Below are 16,578 nucleotides of genomic sequence, written 5' to 3' on the forward strand. Positions count from 1 at the left end.
TCTATACCCTCCAGCTAGGCAGCTGTGGATGGCCATTAGGTCTCCCCCAAGCCTGCTCTTCTCCAGGCTGCAAAGACTAAGTTCACTCAGCCTATATTTATGTCATGTTTTCCAGCCCCCTAATTAGAACCGGCTTTTCTTCAGTAGGTCCAAGTCTGTCTTGTAGCGAGTCCCCAAAAGCGGATGCAGCACTTCAGATACAGTCTTACAAGGACCGGACTGGGAAGAAGGATCCCTCCCCTGGGGGTTGGCCTTTGTTGCTGCAAGGACGCACTGCTGATTCAGCTCATAGTGCGCTAGGACTCCGAATTTTTCTCTGCACAGCTGCTCTCTCCGGCCAGTTGGCCCAGAGCCTGTGTTCTTGCATGAGCTTACGACAAACTAGAGGCATTTGCCCCGGATTATGAGGTTTCTTTTGGCCTGTTTCTCAGTACTGTTGTGGTCCCTTGGGGTACCAGCCCTGCCCTACAGCATATCAGGACACATCCCAGGTTGACGTTGTCTACAAACTTGCTGACAGTGTACTCTGTCCTATCATCCAGATCACCAGTACCAGTCCCTGAGGGACACCACCAGTAACTGGCCACCTACCAGCTGGACTTTGTACGACAAATCATCACCCCTTGAGCCGAGTTTTCCAGGACCTTTTCTCCTTGCCTCATGCCCTTCCTCAGTCCATGTCTCTCCAATTTGGCTGGAAGGATTTTGTGGGAGACTTTGTCCACGACCTTGCTAAAACCAAAGCAAAGAGCTACTGATCTTCCCTTGCCTATACAGCCACTTGCTTCACTGCAGAAAGGAGTCAGGTCAGGTTTGGTTTGTCCTTGGAAGAACCATGCTGACTGTTCCCAGTCTCAAACTGTTCTGCATGTGTCTGGATCCTTAAGAAGAAGAGGAGGTTCCATAACCTTCCCAGGAAATGAGGTGAAGCTGACAGGCTTGTACTTTTGCTGATCCTCCTTGCCCTTCCTGCAGGTATGTGGGATGTGTCTCTCTCTCCAGTCAGTTTTCTGCGTGTCCTGTGATCTCAGGAGTGATGGAGATGATAGAGAGCAGCCTTGCAATACCGGCCAGTCTCTCAGCACCCCAGAATGGTGAACTTGTGCATGCTCAGTCTGCTTTTGTGTGCCCTAATTTTATCTTCCCTGACAGTGGGCACAGCTTCATCCCACAGGCTGTGCTCCTTGGCTCAGGGCCTAGGAGTCCTTAGGGCAGACCTTTCCACTGAAATCCTAGGCAAAAAGGCATTGAGTGCCTCCGTCTTTCCCAAGTCCTTCACCACTGGTGTACTGGGCTCCTTTACCCAGTCTCCCACTGGGTGCTGCCAACAAGCTGACATATGGTCTCCTGAAGTCCAGGGCTGTGAATCTGCTTGGTCACTTCTCTCAGGTTTTTAAAACTGCACCATCTTATGATCACTGCAGCCACAGCCACACTTGACCTTCTCGTCTTTGACCTGTTCTTCCTTGCTCGCGTGTAATAGGTCCAGCAAAGCATCTCCCACTGTTACCTTGTTGATCACTTGTGTCATGAAACTGTTATATGCACACTCTAGAAATGTCCTGGAGTGACTGCAAAACTTTACCAAAGAAATAAGAGCTACTCCAGGAAAGATCTCAAATAAAAATGAAAAACTGTTTTTGAGGCATATTAACTAGTTCATCACTTTGGATATAGAAAAGAAATTAAAATATGATGGGCCAGTGCCCTTTGGCAGTCTAATTTCACTGTCTTCACAGGTGCTTGCTTGGTTTACAGAGAAGAATATCTGACTTCCCTGCAAAGATATACTTCTGAGAAACATTGTGTAGAATTATGCCATAAACAACATTATCTGAGTATTTCCTGTGCATTATGTATGCCTTCTTATGCATATAATAAGTTGGCTCACATCTTTCTTTTAATCTGACATACTTCAAATTGTGATTATTCATTATGTACCCTGCAGAGACAAAATACATTTAAAAAACTTGTTGTTTTTATATGTGGTATAGTCAATGCCTCCTGGATATGTCATGTTTGTCCTTGGCCCTTGGTGAGAAGGGCTCTTTTTCCCCCTGTATATTATAAATGATTTTAATATCCCTGCCATTTTCATTAAATATGATGAGTAGAGGAGTGTATGTCAACAAGAATGACCAGGGATGTTCTTGATTCAACTTAAGCTGAAAAAAAATCAGTAATGCAAATACTTAGTGATGACAGATCAATTGAATTATAATTTTCATTGCTCTTGGTTTTGTGATTAAAGTGGCCTAGAAAAGAACTTCCCTTAACACTGATTCCATTTAAAAGGTTGAGGGGGAAGGGCACACATTATACGTCAGTAATTGGTTTTTGGTTTTTATAGGCATTTTCGGTACATGTAAGGTATAAGATTAGAGACCTTGAAGGCGCGTGTGTTTTAACTGGATTTGATAAGACAAGAAGAATTGAACTCTTACTTTTTTCATACATCAGAAAGGATGTTTAACCAGCAGCTGTATTTGTTTTGAAAGATGCAATTGGATTTATCCTAATCCCAGAGACAGGGAGAAAGAACCTGGGTTTATTAGCTCCTCTGAAGGGAGGCAACTGACTGAATTCTGGAGCACTTTACAGTACTTTCAGCACCTGAAGGAGCAAGAAAGGCTTAAACTGAGTCATGCTGTTTATTCTATAACAATATGTTCTGATATATTTTCAAACTGATGATCCAAGAAGCCAGGCACAAATTATGATTTACAGCACTGTAATGTTGCTATCCATTTACTTTCAATCAGCAAGGAAATATACCACAAAGTACTTACTTATATACAAGGGGGAAACTTATTTACATCTACCTCACAATCCACAGAACTGTAAATATATTGTGACTGAATACACAGAAATGAAATGCACTAAAACATTTTCTCTCAGCAATTTGTGTCTAAGCACACAATGGAGCCTGTGGTGCAACTTAATAGGTTGTTGCGAATTAGCTCATTGTGAAAAAAGGTCTCTCTGCTTTCATAAATGAACAACCTTAAACTTGGTTTTAGTAGACTAATGGAAGTAAATTTTTAAATAAACAGGGTATGTGTGCTTAGTTGCACTGCTCAAAATATTTTACTATTGCAAGAGTAGTGTGGGGAAGAGGGTGCTCAGTCTTTCTAGGCTTAACCTGTGAACAGTCAAAAGAATACCCCTGGAAGGGGACTCCAGTCTAGGTGCTGGAATGACCAATCTCATGTCGTCCTTCAGTACGTTGAATTCTCACAAAGACTTCTGAGAGCCATTGGATGAGTGCTTCCCACTCCTTCCCCAAATGCTTCTCCCTGAGTTTTCTGAGCTCAGACCCTTTTCTTTTTGTCTCTTCCATCCCATTATCGGGAGATTAATGGTTGTCACTGGTGGTGGGATGAATAGAACATCCATAGGTTTGACAGCTTGTCCCTGGCTGGATCTTCATACAGCCTCAAGCACTGTACCACCCCTCCTACATACCATATCCTGCTCAGAGATATGTAAGCAGTGGCAGGTGCTTTGCGCAAGTAAATTACAGCAGAGCCGTGCCAAATATCGCAGTCTCTGGGGCAGGAAGAAGGAGGTCTAAGCTCACTCACTGAAATTCTTACCTCAATTTTAAAAATGCATCCCACCTTTTCTGTGGGTCAGGGATGACCATGGATGTTCCACAAACTCCTCATCCCTTCTCAAGTTGTTTTAGACTTTTCCCTTTGAAGGATGCAGCACCAGCCTCAATCATAAAATGCTTTCATTAAAAAAATAATAAATAAATTGAAAGGAAGATAAACAAAACACCACCACATTTGTGTTTCTCATGATTTAGAGGAGACATTTTGTGTGTACTGACATAGAGAGAGGATGGGGAAAAAAAGAAACTGCTGAAAACCGGGATCAAAGTTGACCAGGGAGGAGATGGAGTGGAAGGATAGAAGGGTGGCTGTGTGTGGAAGGGCCATGGTGTAAGCAAGCTGCTAGTTTGTGTGGCTGAGATCGCCAACTGACCACAGCACTCTGATCTATGTTTTAATGAAACTCCACTTTTACTACTCTGTGTGTGTGTGTGTATGTGCGCGCGTGCGCGAATGAGAAAATTTCAAGCTGGACTAGTTGATGGGTAGAAGTCTGGTTGCAAGATAACAGGGGGACTGTGGGTCTGGGTGTTGTTCCAGGGAGACAAAGGGTCTAGGAGCTGCATACAGGAGAGATCAAACATCCAGGAAATCCAGGAACCATATATTGGAGAAATCTGTGAAAGAAGGTCTTTAATGAACAAACCCCCTTAAAACCAAGACCGGATTATTTAGTGCTATCTTAATTTATGTGAGTGCCTATGGTACTGCATTCTGGTCTGTGTTAACCTGTCGGTGATCAGCTGTGACTGTAGTGTGCGTGTACCTGTTGGGAATTCATCCCTAGCCTTGCTACTGGTGAGACATGAGACTGGAGGTGGAGAGCAGCCTCTTGTCTTGACTAGCCCCAGCTCCTTCCATCCACCAACCTCAGCTGCCCTTAATGGTGTCCAGTTGAAATCCCTTGTATTTTGTGACCACCCTCTCATCTTTTCTCTGAGAACCTCTGAGAAGAGTCTAACTCCACCTTATCTATATGCATCCAAGACGTAGACAAAAACAGTGATTAGCCCCTCCATAGCCTAATGAATTAATTAAGCAATTAATCTTAGAAATGAGAAGACTCCTGTGAAGACTGAACATACCCATTCGTCTCAAGCTGTTATGGTGCATCATATTTCCCAACCATTTTATCACCTTGGTGTCTACCAGTGGATTTGCTTCAGAATGTCAATATATTTCTTATACTGAGGAGCTTGAAACTGGACCCAACATTCCAGGAGCAATCTTGGAAATGTCAAATAGAGGGGAAGGATCACTTCCTTGGACCTGTTGGCTACCTTCTGGCTAACACATCCTGGGATGTCATTGCTCTTTGCTGTAATAACACATTGGTAACATGTTCAACTTGTCCTGCAGGACTATCAAGACCTTCTACAAAGCCAGTTGACACCCACTCCATATTAGAATCAGCATCATAGAACCACAGGATGGTTTGGGCTGTAAGGAACTTTTAAAGATCATCTACTCCACCCCCCCTGCAATGTGCAGGGACATCTCCAACTGCATCAGGTTGCTCAAAGTCCAATCCAACCTGACCTTGAAAGTTTCTAGGGATGGGGCATCAACCGTCACTCTGGGCAACCTGTTCCAGAGTTTCTCCACACTCCTTGTAAAAAAATAAAATTCTTCCTTATATCTAGTCTGAATCTACCCTCATTTAGTTTAAAAGCATTACCCCTTGGCCTATCACAACAGGACCTGCTAAAGAGTTTGTCATCTTTCATGAGAACCCTTTAGGTAGTGAAAGGCCACAACGAGAGCGTTCTCAGCTGAAAAACCCCACCAACCTTTCCTCATAGGAGAGGTGTTCCATCCCTCTGATCATTTTTGTGGCCTTCCCCTGGAACCACTTCCAACAGATCAACAGATCCATGTCTTTCCTGTACTGGGGACCTCATAGCTGGATGCAGTACTCCTGGTCAGCTGTCAGGAGAGCAGAGGGGCAGAATCACTTCCCTCAACCTGCTGGCCACATTGCTTCTGATGAAGCCCAGGATACAGTTGGCTTTCTGGGCTGTGAGCTGACATTGCTGGCTTATGTCCAGCTTTTCATCTACCAGTACCCCCAGGTCCTTCTCTGCAGGGCTGCTCTTCCCTTCATCCCCCATCCTGTATTGATACGGGGGGGTGCCCCTGCCCAGGTGCAGGACCTTGCACTTGGCCTTGTGGAATCTCATGAAATTCACATGGGCCCACTTCTTGAGCTTGTCCAGGTCCCATTGGACACCATTCCATCCTCAGGTGTGTCAGCTACACCACTCAGCTTGATGTTGTCTGCAAATTTACTGAGGGTGCACTCGATCCTGCTATGTCATTGATGAAGATACTAAATAGTACCGGTACTGGTCCCAGTACAGACCCCTGAAGGACACCACTCGTACTGTTGGATGGAATTATACTTTCCCTGGTGGTAGACTTCCAAAACCTCCCAAAGTACTGCTTATCCAGCTTCTCTAGTCTCCCTTCTAAAGCTTTTCAGCCAGCCAAAGTGACACTAATCTCTCACTGCTCTCTGAAACACACCTGATTTCTCAGAACGTTTTCCTCTAGAGACTTCCTTGCAGTATCCCTCTCTTGCATGTAATTGTGACTGAATTTTGTCTACAAAAATGAATTTTAGTGCTGACAGGATGAAAAACAGGAAAAAAAGTCAATTTTGCCTATGTTTCTGAGGAGCCTTGAGTCTATTCCACTATAGGTAGAAGATGCCGGAGATCTTCCAAACACTAGTGCATTGAGGAAACTCTCCATTAACAGACACATTGAAATCTGCCTTTCCAGGTTCAATGATCCACTGGTGACACTGTCCTTAGTGATCCACAACATGTGCCTTTGACAAGTTTAGTAAAGCACCTTAAACTTTTTTTTCAGAAAGAAATACACATTATGACGCACGTTTAGATCAGCTCTAGCTGTATCTTTTGAATTTTAACTATTGGAATATTTATAGCATGAACTATTTGAGCATATATACTATGGTTCAAAGACAGGTGCGGTTTTCGTTCTGTGAGTATCTTTAAAATTCTGTCGTGATTTAGCGTTCAGTAGTTCGTAAAGGCTTACCTACAATAGAATGACAGACAATTTAGTGGCAACTACCCAAACATTGAAGACTGATATGAATATACGAGAGGTAGGTAATATTTCCACATTCATTGACTTTGGTAATTCAGTTCTAGTAGGTTCTTTCTAGTTCTGACCTGCTGGGATGTTGTTATTCTTCACTTGTTTATCCTCCACAACTCAAGCTATTCTAGTGGATGGCACATTCTCCCCCCGAGCGATAGCTGCACTTTGTAGCATGCGAGATGATTTTCACAAACATATCAACTTCTAATTCTGCCAATATACATAAAACATCAAATAGCAACCAAAAAAAAAAAAAAAAAGCATACAAGTGTAAAATTGTTCTGATAACAACAACATAAAGAAGAGAAACAAAAAGGAAGATACTTGCTTTGGTTGGTATTTTCGTTACATCTAACAAGACTTACTGTTTCCACAGTTCAAGGCAAGATTAGTTAGCATTGTCTGAAAGACCAGAAAAATGCTATTTTAACGAACACCACATTCAGCACACATGGAAGGGTGATGGCAGAATAAATAAGATAAACATTTCAGCCAATATAATCTTGAAAGTCCTATTTTTTGTCTTTTATATCAGATGGGAATATCTCAGGAAACAAATATTTTCCTTATCTCTCATTTCACTTTTAACGGCATTCTGCGTTTATCTTCTCTTTGTATTGACTGTGATTATTTCTTTTGAAGAGGCAAGAAGGAAAACAAAAGAAAACATTTTATTTTGTGAATTTCATCCTTAATGGCCATATTATCTGAGTGACTACATCTCTTTGTACACTGTGAATTCATGAGATGTAAATTAATTAAGTCTTTTAACCAAGACAGTACCTTTTAACAAAGAAAGTTATACATACACACACAGAAGGATGATCTGATTTTTTTTTATTTTTAAGGGTTCTCCTATTTCACAAAGAATCAAAAATATTATGTTATTGATTTCTGGAAGGGGGCGGGGCATTTTTGCGGTAACACATGGCTGAACAACAGAAGTCTTCATAATCTGGAAATAAAAGTTGCATTTCTGGAAGTGTCACTGAAATGTGCAGCATGAGTTAATGTACCAAACAGCCAAAACTTCACATGAGCTAGGCCAAATTTTAAGCATTTGATCGTAATTCTCTGGAGTTCAAAATAATTTGGTTTGGTTCATACTCATAATTAGGGTGTATTGGAGTATTTGAGGAATTTGAGCATCTTACAGAGGCAAGGAGCAAATCGCCTACATTATTTTTTAGAACGTCATATAAAATGAAGGTGTGAGGTAGCAGGAAGATTTTTCAATAGCCTTGTAAGAATCTGAAATCACATTTCTAGTTCTTCATCAAGAATTTCCTAGTTTTATGAGAGGAATGTTCCTACATTTTTCTGACACGTATATTCAGTAATGTGGTGGCATCTACACTGGAGAGCTAACCGTCTTTTCAGCTTCTCCATTCTTAATTAGCAAGAGGCATATTGTTACTTCTACTGAAAGGAAAAATGAATCTTGTAACAAATTCTAATCTGATTAGAAATATTGTCATTATAGAACAGGAAATGTAAACAGGCTCTTTTTTCTTATTTGTGCAGTTCTGTACCAGTGGTCCATACTGTGGTTTGGAGAGGAAAAGAAAGGTTACTGATCATTTCGGACGTTCTGGGCTGCATCAGGCAAAGTAATGCCAGAAGTTCAAGAGAGGTCATCCTTCCCCTTTGCTGAGCACTCATGAGGCCACACCAGGAGCACTGTGTCTAGTTCTGGGCTCCCCAGTGCAAGAGAGACATGAATATACTGGAGAGAGTCCAATGAAAGGCTAGGGAGACAAAGGGATGAGTATCTCATGTATGAGATGCTCAGAAATCTGGGACTGTTCAGCCTGGAGATAAGGAGGCTCTGGGGGATCTTATCAATGTAGATAAATATCAGAAGGAGGATGCAAAGAAGACAGAGCCAGGCTCTTTTCAGTGATGTCTAGTGACAGCAAGAGGCAGCGGCACAAACTGAAACACAGAAGGCTCTGTGTGAATATCAGGAAACACTTTTTCACTGTGTGGGTGACTGAGCACTGGCACAAGTTGTCCAGAAGGCTGCAGAGTCTCGGTTCTTGGAGACGTTTGGAAGCCATCTGGACATGGCCTGGGCAGCTGGTTCTAGGTGGCACTGCGTGAGCAGCTGGCCTGGACAGGATGACCTCCAAAGGACCCTTCCAAACTCAAACATTCTGTGATTCATTACTTATTGTTTATTTTTCACAGCAAAGCTGTGCCAACATACCAGATCAGTTCTGTTCTGTTTTGTCCTGGTTTAAATGTGCTCTTTACACAGTGAGGAAAACTATTTATATCATATGTAACTTTTATTCTGTAATGGCTGCTTTAATTCTCCCTGATAAATTTTACTTTGCCTTTCCAACTCTGCATGGTGCCCTTTTTGGTAAGTTTGAAATCTTATTAACATTTTTAATAGAGTATCATGCCATGAAATTATAGACTTCAGGGGATAAATTAAGGTGGAATATCAAGGAAAGGAATCACTGAGGTGTCATTTGAATTTCAAAAAACATATAAAAGAAAAAGCAGCATGTCTCTGTATCTGGCCAGAATTATTACTATGGATTTGACAGCCTCTGAGTTTTCACAAAACTTCTTGAATTCTGTTTTCTTTGAATGCTGGTATACACAAAATTATGCATAATAATAATGACTCACAATAGAAAAAACACATTTTCCCTTTATTTCTCTCATCCTCTCCGGTCCCCTCCTCCTTCCCATAGCTGTTACTCAAAGTTGTAAGCAGGGATGTGTTTCATCACATTTGATAAATTTTCTGTATACCAGCATTGAAAGAAAAAACAGATATCTCTGTCTTAATTGATGTGTATTTTCTTCTGCCCAGACTACCAGAAAGAGTATGTGCCTACTAAGAATAAATCATTACAATGCACCCTAGCTCAGAATTCAGAGCTAATGAAATCTAATTGCATGAAAAGGTAAATGCTTTCACAAATCTGTGATCTATAATTTTAAATGTTTGATAAAGTCTCCCATTTTTAATATTTCAGTTTCTATTTTTAGCATAAGTAGCTAAAAAAATCTCTAAATATCACATATTTGTGTTTTCCAGTAAAGTTAAATGATTTCAAAAGTAACTTAATAAAACTGCCCTCTCCTTAAAAAATATGTGATAGATTACCTCTATGCATGCCATAAGCTACAAAACAGATATTTTAATCATAACTTTATCAATTGTAGTTAGATTCCCAAACCATGTATTTTAAGGTACATAACGTGTTTGCAGCTGTCTTACATAAATTAATTAATGCTGAGCAGTTAATACCAGTAGTTGCTGGGCTTTGAATATGTCCTCCAAACTGTACAGGATCCTTCCAAAATGTCACGACTTTTCTAACATCCACTGAAAGCATTTTTTTTCACTGTTCCATGGTAAGATTTAGTGATATTACAATCCTACTGATCTGGGTAGGGCATTTATAATACACGTAAGAAAATATGCTTCCTCAGAGAGTTGGAAGAAAATAGTGAACTCTAGAATGAAAAGTAATGAAGAGACTTTGTCAGCCTGTGCTATTTCTTCTGTCCCCAGCTTGTAGCAAAATGCCAGGTTTTGGATGGTGTGTTTCTACTCCAGGTGAAATGTAAAATACCTGACATCCCTGCCAATGAATCAGGTCACAAGTGAAAGAGATACATGGTTAAATTATTCACTATAGAAACCTGCTCGTGAAATTTTCTTTCACTCTCCTTTTGGTAGCCCAGGCTCCCCAGCCGATGATGTATAAGAAACCTGTTGACCATTTTTGCATACCTTATAACTGAGCTGAGGGATGACGCTCCCATTAATTTTTGTTATCTGAAATATCATCCTCCTTCCAAAGAAAATATAATAAATGTCAATAGCATTAATGACAAACGCACTACTCCCTTTTGACATGCCTTTAAATTTCTGAATTGCAGTAACAAGAAAGCCTTATTACTTATGCTAAAGCTCTGGCTGCCAACTTATATAGGGTTTGTACTCCCCCGTTGTTTACAGGGTGACATTTGTTCCTTTGTCTCCAGAAGGATGGTGTGGAAACAAGGGAACTGACAAGTAAACAAAAGGAATGTGCTTTCTAAATGCAGAACTGTTAACTGCAAACACAGCTCAGGTCCTGCCTATTAGGAAATTTGCAAGGCAGGTATTGTTTTCTCAGATAATAACTCTAAAGGCAGTATGCTATTCAGTATGCTTTTTCGTCCCTCTCTGTAATGGATAAACAGATAACTAATGACATACCAGAAAGAATATTTTAAAGATCTAAAATCTAAGTTGGCAAGGCAACCCCGAGTAAGAGCCTTGTATGTCTGCACATTACAAAATGATCTTTAACCATATAAGAGCATTTTGTTTTTTCACAGCACACCTTTTGTCTCAACACATGCTTATTACACCTGGGGACCTCTGAAGGGACCTTTCTACTTTGCCAGAAGGAAAACAGAGCTCTCATGTCTTTTGGTAGCAATTTCTGACTCATTAACATTTCCTCTTGCTGCAAACCATTTTTAAATAGTCATTCCCTCCCAGATCTTTGTTCTTATTGACCCCCTCTGTCCCATAACCATTTGGAAAAGATTTCACAGGCCAGCATCCTGCCTCAATCCATGATAATGTCTAATTGCAACTCTTTCCCAGAGGGCTGATCTATGTCCTCACACTCCCGGATCCATATCTTAAGGAGCTGATAGGTCATCCTTAGGAAAGATCCCTGAGCTAAAAATAAGGATTTAATTCAATTACAGCTTCCTTATTTGCCTATTTGTCTTTTTATTTTTTCCCTTTTTTTCCTCTTTGTGTTTCTTTGTTTTTTGTTTGGTTTTTTCATTCTTCTTCTTCCATTAAATGCCTCTGCCAATGACTTTTTTTCTATTGGGGTGCAGGTAAGCCGGAAGCTGTCAAACACATCAGTATGAATTGAAAACCAGATCTCTGTCTCTAAATCAGGGGCACACTCATAACCAAGTCTTTTGTCTTTTTCCTCCAGAGATAACCTACTGTTTTCTTGAAGCAGCTGTAACAAAACAAGAAAGAATGACTGATAATAAGTGGATAAATTCTGCTGAAAAAGGGGTTAAGGAAATTAGCTGATTATCAGTGCCATATTTATATTAAAAAATAAAAGGCTAATTAAAATGGGGTGCATTTAATTACTGTATAAATTCCAAGTTGTCCAAGTTGGGAGTGGGAAGAACATGATAGAATTATACCATTATGCATTTGAGTAGGTGAAATGTTGTGCATTAAATGCTTGTTTAATCAGTATACTTACAAACAATTTAGAGGCCAGTCGTACTTTCACAGTTGGACCAACTGTATTTTTTTTATTCTCTGTAAGTATTTGATTTGTCCTTTGCATTAGATTATCATTTTTAAGCTACACTTTGAAGCTTCTGTGTGCATCAGTCTAGCCTATCTCCTGCAACAGCATAATAATATGAATAACTTTGATAATTACAGGGCCAATGACAAAAAGAGGTTGGTGTATAGCAGAGATCAGAAAGGGAGCACAAAGCTGCAAGCCCTAATGGAGAAGAAGAAGAAGAACATTGTTGTGTTAGCAGTTACACGGTGCTGTGACACTTTCCACCTCTGGAGTAAGCTGCCACAGAAGAGGTTCAAAAAGCACAGCTGGTATGTGTGTGTATATACATATGGATATATATATATGTGTGTGTGTGCAGACCATACTGCTAATCTTGAGAATGAGGTTCTATCATTTTAAGAAAAGAAATATGCAACAATTCAGAATTTCAAGAGCAATTACATATTTAGATGACTTTTATACAAGGGGTTGTAAAATTATTTTTTGGGGCTGAGTACTAGTATGATCTGACACTGTGTTCTTCAGCCAACCCTTCTACGTGCTTCTTCCCACATATACAAGAGAATACAAGTTACATGCAACAGTGGCTATCCTTCTCATCACAGTACACGTTCCTTTTTTAATACTCCTAAATAACACTGAGGTATTTCATACATTTTATTATTTTTAGAAGGCATGGCCTCGTGTCCTTTTATTTATTGCTCTCATTTAGTAAGCTGTTATTGTTATATCAGTCTTTGTGCATCACAATAAAAAAAAATCCAGCAGTGGTGTTTATGAGTTTTCTCTTTTTTTCTGTTAAGAAAGATAACATTTTATCTTCACTTCATCTTCCACCAGCTAGAACTCAAGTAATAGAACTAAGTCCTTATTTCTTACTTGGGTTCATTGCTGAGAAGAGAGTAACAAAATAATTATGAAAACATCATTCTTTGGAAAGGGTGAAAGGAACACAGAGAAAGACAGTTTACATCCTTGACTGGAGAGTTCTGGTGTCTAACATTTCTCTGCTGGATAGAACTTAATTTGGCTCACCCTGAATTACTGAGTTTGTTAGGTGTGAATAACAAAGAAACAGGTTTCTAAACTTTAAAAAGGAAATAGGTTTCTAAGTTTCTGAAGTTTTACCTTGGTGCTATTATCAATTGTTTATGCTTTATATGCGTAGAATCTTTGAAAGGTCATGGCAATTGGGGAAGGATGACCAGAAAAAAACCAAACATAACTTCTTCTTCAAGAAGGACAAGAAGGGGGATCTGAGCAACTACTGTCTGGTTAGCCTGACCGCAAACCCTGGGGAGGTGACAGAGCAAATAATTCTGGAAACCATTTCCAAACATATGAAAGATAAAAAGAGCAGTCAGTATGAATTTATGAAGGGAACAGTGCGCTTAAATCTAGTAGCCTTCAACGTTGAGATGATGAGTTTGGTGGATAAGGGGAGCACAGTGGATGGTCCAGCCAGCAACAAGACTGAGCAGGTACTCCAAGCAGGCACACACAGAGACACATAGTTCTGTCCAGTGGTCTTAGACACTTAAGTCTATGCAGTTGATGTCCTCAGGCCCTGGTCTGTGCTGCCACCCAGATCCAGAAAGCCCTTCCTTCTGCGACCCTCTCTTTCCTGTGATGACCCTGAGACCTCCCTGCTCATCATATCATCCCATCTAGAGTCTACTGTCATTCAGTCTCAAAGGTCTGGAATAGGGAGCACAACCATGCAGTAGTTGGAAATAGGATATAATGTGACTATAGGACCAGCCATAGTGACCAGGAACAGGGCTTAGCCAAGCAGCACTTGTTTACACAAAACTGTCCCCTCTTATTCCCTTTCCTTTCCATTTTCTCATACTTGCCTTCCCCAATCTATCTTGATTCCTCTTTTTCCCTGCCTTTGGTCCTTCCCCTAAGCATCCCATATGAAGTCTTGCACACCTCCACAATCCTTTTAAAAGATGCCATTATAAATGTTATGCTGTCTCAGATGCTCTTCCCTAGCATCTCATATGTCCTATCCTCCTGTAGGCTGTAACTCACTTTATTTTGCATTTCTGGGAGAAAATTTATTTCCCTGGCTTCATCTTGCATCAGGACCACAGGTAAATCCTTCTTAGAGAGCCCTTGGACTGACACAGCCAGTGGCTCAAGTTCTGCTTGGTTAGGCTGCCTGTTGCTGTTCCTCTGCTCCTTGCCATGTCTTTGTGTTTAATGAGATTAACCATTTTTTCCTTTTTACAAGGCAGGTTTCTCATACAGTATACATAATATAAAACATATAGTCTGAGGAACTGAGCAAAGTTACCTAACCACTGATCTTGCGTAAGATGTACAATGAAGGGAATAATAGCAAAAAAACCCATAAAGTACTTATCAGAAAGTATGCTTAACAAAATAATTAGGCTAGTCAGTCCTTATCTTATAATAATAATAATAATAATTAAAAAAAAAGTGCAAAGGAAAGCAAACAAAAGAAAAAGTTATCTTTTAAATAGGCATTAAGTGCTAATGTTTCATGCTTGTAATGAAGGTTTTAATAAGAGTAGAAGATGAGAACGATTGTAACTGGTAATATACCAGTTCCCATTTTAGCTGTCATTTTAACAACGTAATTTTGTGGTTCTGTCTTGCTGGAGCTCTGTTGATCCAAATATATTTCATTTCCTTGCTGAGTGTCTGCCTGTGTGAGGTAATATCGTTCCTGAGTGAAGTGCCTTAGCCTCTGTAAAAGTGCTTGAGTTGATCTTTAATCTTTTACCAACATGGATTTTTCAAAATTATTTTTAAATGAGCTTTTAGTGCCAGTGAAAGGTATGAGACATATTTATTCACATTTTTTTCTCTTCTCTCTCTGAGTCAGGGCATGAGATACATAGCTCATTACAAATGACAATTTTCTAGATGAAAAATATCTCCCATTATATCACAGACTGCAATACTGAAAACTTCCCCATACTAACAGTCTGGGTTATAACAGTTAGTATCTCAGCACCTCACAATCTGTAATGCTTCATATGAATGGAATAACTTTGCAAATGACTTTTACAGATCCATGAGAATACCAGACCAATCTTCTTCTCCCACTCTGTCATGCTCATCTTTAAATTTAATATGTTTTTACATTCCTTTTCCCTTCTAATTGGCACTTATTTCAACCTAATACTTCAGCAAAGACGCTTGCCCACTAAAACATGACCATAAATTTCTATGTCGTTTCAAGGAGCAACAGAAGAATTCTAGTGAACTTCAGGCTATCCTAACAGTAGTTTGATTTTAACTGGTAAATACTGTATTCCATATTGCTGCTTTCTTATTCATTCATTCAAGGCGGTAAAACCACAAAGAAAATGCACACACACTCATTTATTTATAGCAGAATTTTCATTGACGTTTAATACTAAATCTTTTCATTAAGGGGTATCCAGCTGCCAGTGGCTGAGGCAATACAATGGGACTAATGGATTTCACCAGGACCCCGGTTTGATGGGACTGAAATGCCATCCTTTCCTGAACATTTCCTACGACTGCCACACCACCTACTTGCTGCGGTTTTCCTTTTCTGCAGTAAACACCACTTTCTCATGCAAGGTCCATTTTTCCATATTCAAATAACAAAGGGGGGAAATTTCTGTTAATCTAGAGTAAGAAAGAGAATGGAGCTAAATGTACCACATGCGTTAGGAAAGTATCCTCACTCCCTTGGTAAAAAGAAAATGTAGTCTTTTGTATTTTGTAGATTTTTAAAAACTGTCAGGATGAGAAAGTACACAAAGGGTATAGATGAACATCTCGCTAATATTTATGCTCCAAGACTGTGGGGTTCTTGCCTGCACAAAGGCAAAGAAAACAATAGGTACTGCAATAAGAAGACTTAAATAAAATTAGCTTAGGGACTGGTGCCTAGCAAGCTTCCAAAGCATACTGCAGGCTGTGTATTCAACTGTCCAAACCAGCAGACCCTTGAGCTGCAGGCAGCACAGTTCACATCGAGGAAAGAAGACAACTGCACAGACTGAAAAGCCTTCATCTAGCAGCCTTCCTCGCATTGAGTCACTGAGAAAGTGAACAGGTTAAGAAGGAGTTGGACATCCAGTTTAATTTCTAAGGGACATTTCTATATTATCAACTCACAGCTAAGGATTATAGATACTGATGACCTCTCTCAAAAGTGTCAAGACTTTAACCTACTGACCCTGGGATAAGGGAAGTACTTCGCCACCTGCTTAACAAGGAACACAGGAATGGGAGTTAATGCTTGCACCCTAATCCATTCCTTGAAGAGCTGCGGTATCTTGAAGGGTTATTGCAAGTTATGCCCAGAGAACTATGCTCCAGTGCAGGAGGTCAACGGACAGGTAGATCTAACATATAAAAAGACAGCAGTAGGGATGACTTTATTTAAATTTAAATTTTCATTGCAAGAATAGCATGCCTTTTCCCCTCCCCACCCCCCTCCCCTATTTTATACAGACAGAGGCTGCAAGTCTGTTTTGTACAGGTTAAATGACTGGGTTTTT

This window comes from Falco rusticolus, chromosome 11 (assembly GCF_015220075.1).
Source record: "Falco rusticolus isolate bFalRus1 chromosome 11, bFalRus1.pri, whole genome shotgun sequence".
Lineage (NCBI taxonomy): Eukaryota > Metazoa > Chordata > Aves > Falconiformes > Falconidae > Falco > Falco rusticolus.